The sequence below is a fragment of the Fukomys damarensis genome, unplaced genomic scaffold (assembly GCF_012274545.1).
Source record: "Fukomys damarensis isolate Sample0158 unplaced genomic scaffold, DMR_v1.0_HiC HiC_scaffold_15, whole genome shotgun sequence".
NCBI classification, from domain to species: Eukaryota; Metazoa; Chordata; class Mammalia; order Rodentia; family Bathyergidae; genus Fukomys; species Fukomys damarensis.
The window spans coordinates 7,101,498-7,107,811 of NW_022900927.1; the positions used below are offsets into that span (position 1 = coordinate 7,101,498).

The 6,314-nt window shown below is 41.9% G+C and overlaps 1 protein-coding gene across 2 annotated transcripts in view; it reads right to left on the reverse strand.

Moving 5' to 3' along the window:
* Pced1b (PC-esterase domain containing 1B) overlaps window positions 1-6,314 on the reverse strand; it is a 129,285-nt gene extending 122,971 nt beyond the window's left edge. For both annotated transcript variants that reach the window (XM_010638350.2, XM_010638348.2), the window contains exons 1-2: window positions 6,239-6,314; window positions 5,542-5,673 (exon numbers count right to left, since the gene is read on the reverse strand). The gene's annotated coding sequence lies outside the window, so the exon portion shown is untranslated. The remainder of the gene's footprint in view (window positions 1-5,541; window positions 5,674-6,238) is intronic.

Here is a 6,314-nt window from a genome sequence, read left to right on the forward strand (position 1 = left end):
AAAAAAAAAAAAAAAAAAAAAAAAGAAGAAGAAACCTGACACTAAAGTGTGAAAAGCCCCCAAAGACCCTTCTCCATCTTCCTTAGTAACGAGCCAATCAACCAATCAAGTAGGGGCACCTTCAGCCCAGAAACAGGATAGGCTCCCAATTACTATAAAGTCAATAACTTGAGCTCCCCTTCAATGGTGTCTGTTTTGGCACCCCCTCCCGTCTCCCTGAGAGAAGGCAGCTGTACTCTTGCATGCTCACTGAATAAAAGTACAAACTTTGCTTCTACGCTTTTGATTCTCTATCTGATTCTTCCACAACCTTCTGCATTGTTGGCCAGGTCAAGCCCTGGATCTCAAGGACTCACTGACCGTCTCTGCCTGCCCATGACAACACTATATCCAGCCCATGTTAATGAAGATAAGAGATCAATAAAATGAGTGAATGGGAACTGCTTAAAGAGCTGATCCCTTGTGGGGCTTCCCCTCCCTTGCCATTTCCACCCAAGTAGAGGGAGCTTCCAAAGAAATAAGCCACAAGTTGACACATGTCTCTGGAATTCAGAGAGTACAGGGGCTGGAGTCTGAGTCTCCCCTAAAATATGTCTCCTCATAGTAAGTGACATCAGATGGGGTAAGAGGTCTGGTTTCACAATAAACCTTGGGCAATTTACAAAAAACAACTTGAGCAGAGCAAGGACAGACTGCTGTAGGAGCTGTGTACTTCCAGGGCTGATGCAAAGCCATTTGTTTCTTGTGGGCCAAGGCTTAAGACACACTGTGAGAACACTAGTAAAAGGGCTATGTGAGGAGACCTCCACAGAAAGCTCTGTGTGCACAGCTAGGGACCTCAGTGAGTACCATCTCCAAAGGACACTCAAGATGATGCAGACTAAAAAAAACACTCATATCTACTGAAGTCCAGATTTTACTGGATTTCAGATACCTGCTAGAATACAATACGATAAAGAATGTGAAAGCTGGGCCAGGGATTTAGCTCAGTGGCTCTGCTGCCTGCTTTGTAAGCACAAGGTCATTAGTTCGATCCCAGGTACCAAAAAAAAAAGAGAATGTGAAAGCCCTTTGTACAAGTAACAGACTCACTGAAAGAGAAATTGGGGAAACAATCCCTTTCACAATAGCATCCAAAAATTGAAATATCTAACAATCAATCTAATGAAGGAAGCAAAAGACCTCTACATTGAAAACTATAGCACTCTGAAAATAGAATTTGAAGTGGATATAAGAAAATGGAAAGATCCCCTGCTCCTAGGTAGGAAGAACCAATATAGTGAAAATGGCCACACTTTCCAAACTGCTATTCAATGCAATCCTGATAGAAATCCCAACAGTGTATTTCACAGAATTAGAGAAAACAATTAAAAAATTCATTTGGAACTAGAAGAGACCTAGAATAGCAAAGCAATTCTAAGCAACAGAGGCATGACAATCCCCAACTTGAAACTATACTACAAAGCCACTGTGATAAAAACAACATGGTACTGGAAAGAAGACCTGAGGATCAGTGGAATAGATTGGAAGATGCAAAAACAACTCCAGACATACTCAGCTACCTCATCTTTGTCAAAGGAACCAATTATCCCCACTGGAGGAAAGATAGCTTCTTTAATAAACGGTGTTGGAAAAACTGGATTTCAACCTTCCAAAGATTAAAACTAGACCCCTATCTTTCACCATGCACTAAACTAAAATCCAAGTGGATTAAAGCTCTAAATAATAAAATAGAAACACTAAACTTGCTGGAAGATAAATTAGGTAGAACTCTTGAAGATATTGGTACAGGAAAAGACTTTATGAACAAATCCTCAGTAGCATGGGAACTAGCACAAAGAATCAACAACTGGGATATCATCATTTTAAAGAGCTTCTGCACTGTAAGAGAAATCATGAACAGAGCTGAGACAACCTACAATATGGGAAAAAATATTTACCAGCTGTTCCTCAGACAAAGGTCTACTATCTAGAATATATAAAGAATTTGAAAAAATCAGACCCCTCAAATATAAAGACCCAATTAAAAAAAAATGAACATCTGAAATGAACAAACATTTCTCAGACAAACAAGTAAAAGCTGCAAGTAAACATGAAAAAATGTTCAACATTTGTTGTTTGAGAGATGCAGATGAAAACAACACTGAGATTCCCCACCTCACCCCAGAAAGAATGGCTGCTATCATGAAAGCAACCAATAACAAATGCTGGCAAGGCTGTGGGGGAAAAGGAACCCTGCTCCATCACTGATTGGAGCATAGACTGGTAAAATTAATGTGTAAATCAGTATGGAGATACCGCAAAGAACTAGAACTGAAAGTCCCATTTGACCCAGCTATTTCCCCTGCTGGGTATCTTTCCCCCCAAATTAAAAGAATCATACCACAGAGATATATGCTCATCTATGTTTACAGCAGCACAGTTTGTAATAGATAAAACTTGGAAAGAGACCAATTGCCCATCAACAGGAGAGTGGATGTATGTGTGTGTGTTTTTTTTTTAAATAAATGGAACACTACTCAGCCATTAAAGAATGAGAATCTACAGACATTTACAGCTAAATGAATACACATTAAAGCCATACTTTGTCAGCAAAATATATAGGACACACATGTGCAAATACTGAATAGTTTCTCTGATGTGAAAAACCAAAAGTGTAAATAAGGATCAAAATGTATAATTGCTAATGTGAAATAAGAACAAAAGGTCTAAGGGGTAGAGGAAGTGGGAGAGGTAGGGGAAAGGAAAGGAGGGAAAAGAAAAAATATGAGAAAATGAAAAAATGGAAACAAAGTCATTGTAAATAGGGAAGGGTGGAGGGGGTAAAGGGAGGGCAGGGGAATGGGGAAAAAATAAGAACCAAGATACATCATGTAAAGTTACAAGATCCCAATGATGAATGCCAACTGTATTATATATCTAAAATGTACCAATAAACTTAATGAAAAATAATAAAAAAGAAAAAGCCCTTCAAAGGATATAAAATACTATTAACATGTTAATTATTGATAAAAAGACTCACAATCTCCCAAAGACTGCTCTAATAATTTGTCTTGTATCTCTAATAGTCTTTCAATATGATCTGAGAAATTCTCCAGGGCTACAAGAGCCCTTAAGATTTCATCTATTCTAAATCACTGCCTCTGGGCAGGAATTACTTTTACACTCAGAAAGATACTCACCTCACTGCACCCATTTCAGCATACCAGATTCAAATCATTTCAACCGTCAACAACTCTGCACTGTCTACCAGTCATACTGAATGGTCAAACATGCCTGCAGATTACACCACGTGGAAGAGGGCAGTCCTAGTTTAAATTCCTCAGAAGCCAACTCAAATCATCTGTCTTGGTACTCATTCCAGGATGGAATCACCCTGGCAGAAACATCTCTATTCTGTTTAATCTAAATCCTTCAAATGGAACCTATAGATCATCCCAGCCCATTCCATTTTCAAATAATTCAGAGCACAGTTGTTTACCATCTGGTTTATAGGATTACAACATGCTGTAGGGTTGTGGTGAGCAGTAATGAAATAATGCATGTAACATAGTTCAGGGTCTGGCACATAATAATGGCCCAATATATATTTATTATCACCATCCCTGTATGTGTTAGGGCTTTACTAGTCACAAATGACATAAGTACAATTCAATTTAAGAGGAGTGTGTTAAAGGAAAAGTAAAATGTACAATGGCTTTCAGGCACTGGCTCCAAGACTCATGTGATCTTTATAATAGGGCTCCTCTTTCTCCCTTTTCCCCTCTGATTTTTGAATAAGCCTTATTAAGTGTAATGGGCAGGAAGATAAACAAGAGAGTTGGGTGTGGTAAACCATATCCTTTTGCGGGGTAGGGGAACACACCTTAAACACCTAGAGGAGGTTCTTCCTTAATCACTTCATCAAATATTTATGGAATGCCAACCATCAAGCAGGGTTCTAGGAGCTGAGAACAGAGTAATGGTCAGATAAAACTGCTGCCATCATGGAACACTTACTAGTGGGAAGAAGGTGCTATGCACTGGTATTGAGTGTGTCCCCCAGATGTTCATGTGCTGAATGCTTGATTCTCAGTGTGGTGGTGTGCAGGTGGGGCCTGGTACAAGGGTTCAAGACAAATCACACTCAGAAGGGACTAATAACTAAGGGATCCTAGTTACTAAAGACAGCTGTTATAAAAGGAAGGTGTAGCCCTCAGAGCTCCTGTCCCATCACGTGGTCTCTCCTTGCCATGACACTCATCACGTAGTGAGCAGCCAAGAGTGTCCTCAGAGGCTAAACGGATGAGGGCCACTTGATTTTGGACTTTTAGCTTCCAAAACTGTGAGCTCAACAATCCTTTTTCTGTAGACAAAGTACTCAGGTATTTTGTTATAGCAACAGAAAATGGGCTAATACAGAGGGAATCAGTTAGAAGATGATATTTAAAAGGATGCCAGAAATATAAAAAATGTGCTCCACAAAATTATGTCACCAGTAAGGTGACATACTTTTTCTCTAGTAAATCCACCTGTTTTACATATTTCTTCTCCTTGACAAAGGTGAGAAACACCATCAGGTCTTCAAATGGTTAAATAGGCCTGTCTGTGGATTTTGAGTTGCATAGTATTTGTATGACATGCCCGCCGCTATAGCAACATAACCTTTTTATTTTTCGTCACTCTTTTTAGTCTTTTTCATTAAATAAAGGGGTTTCTTTTGCCTTCATGAGTTCCTCTGGATAGGGCATTAGTTGCTTAGTAAAATATATAAAAACCTGATCATTTATTAGTCATTTATAAAGTATTTCTGAATAATATTAACTATTTCTCAGTGTGAACTAGTCTAACCAGTTAATCAGTTAAAAAAAAGAAGGCCTAGAAACCAAGCTTTTTGAGACACCCCAGGAGGTGTTGCCCAGCAGAACCATCTCAGCCTGTCTCTTCCTGAGATGAAGAATGTTTGATGAAAAATTTCACCCTGCATTTTCGTGACTGAAAATTATTCAAGACACCAAACTTAACCTGAACCAAGTTGCCTCACCTGAAAGCACCTTGTTTAACCAGTGCTATTCAGTGTTTTTTCCATGAACAAGCGAAATTAACAACGCATACGATTTCACATAAACCTGGAGCTGGTCTAACAGAGCTGCACTAGAACAACATTTGCTCACGGTCAATTTTCATTAAATTCAACGTTGCTCAAGTGTGAGTGTGTGTATGTGTGTTGTGGTGGAGTAGGGAAACTGTCATAGTCATCGTTTTAATGTTTTAAGTAATATTACATGTGACGTGCCCTGTTCTAGCTCTTTTCTCAATCTAGGCTGCTTTTCGGTTGGATTCCCTAACCCTTTGGCTATAGTTAGAATCTTTTGTTAGCACAGTAATTTGTGTGTGTGTGTGTGTTTTTTAAATCCAGATACAACGGCCAAATGGGTCATTTGCCTCAGTTAAGTCCCCACCATTAAATCTTGGAATTAAACAAAAACGGGGTTTTAATCGAAAAAGCTCATCAGCTTCGCGCCCTCTACCTCATTTTGCACTGCCTTGTTCAGGACGCACCTTCCCTGGCTTGCGGGACCAAAGTCGCTGGAGTTTGGCAGCTGCCTGGCCTCTGAGGAAGGGACAAAGTCCCTCTGCGTAGACACCACTCCGGGATCTGTCCTGGTCCAGCGGGGGCCGCTACCACGTTTGCTAAACGAAAACAAATAAAACGGTCTGTGGAGGGAATTGTTTCAAAAGGTTAATGCCTTTATCTTCGTATTCTGGCTTACAGGTCAGGGCCAAGCCCTCCTTCCTGCCCTTCTGCTTCAGGAATTGGGCACTGCCCTGACTCAGAGAAGGGACAGAACTTTCCCGGGAGGCGAGGGGCGGCTCTGTCTCAGTTCCTTCCCCCCATGCGGAGGCCCGAGTCGCACGAGGGGAAACGTGCGAGAATCTTCGCTCTCCCCCAGAACGTGGAGGGAGACGAAAGGCTGCTTCTGTTTGTTTTGTAAACCTCCAAAGCCAACTGTACTTAGCGCCAATAAAACCCCCGTGATCCTCGCCCCAAAACAAAGCGCAAAGACGTCCGGGAACTGCGAGGACTGGGTGGGAAGAGCTGCCACCTGCGCGAGCCCGGCCAAGGAGCCCCGCGGGGTGCGACCCCATCCTCGGGAACCGAGCGTCACTCCTCGCGCCTTCCCGACCCTGGCATCACCCGGCTTGGGGCTGGACGAACTGACGCGTTTGGCAGGACAGTGGTCGGGCTCGTCCTCACCCTGGGAAGTGCGTGACCCTCTGGCGTGGACCCTCGCCGCGAGGCCGCTCCGTGGTCGGGCGGGAGAGCGAGAGGC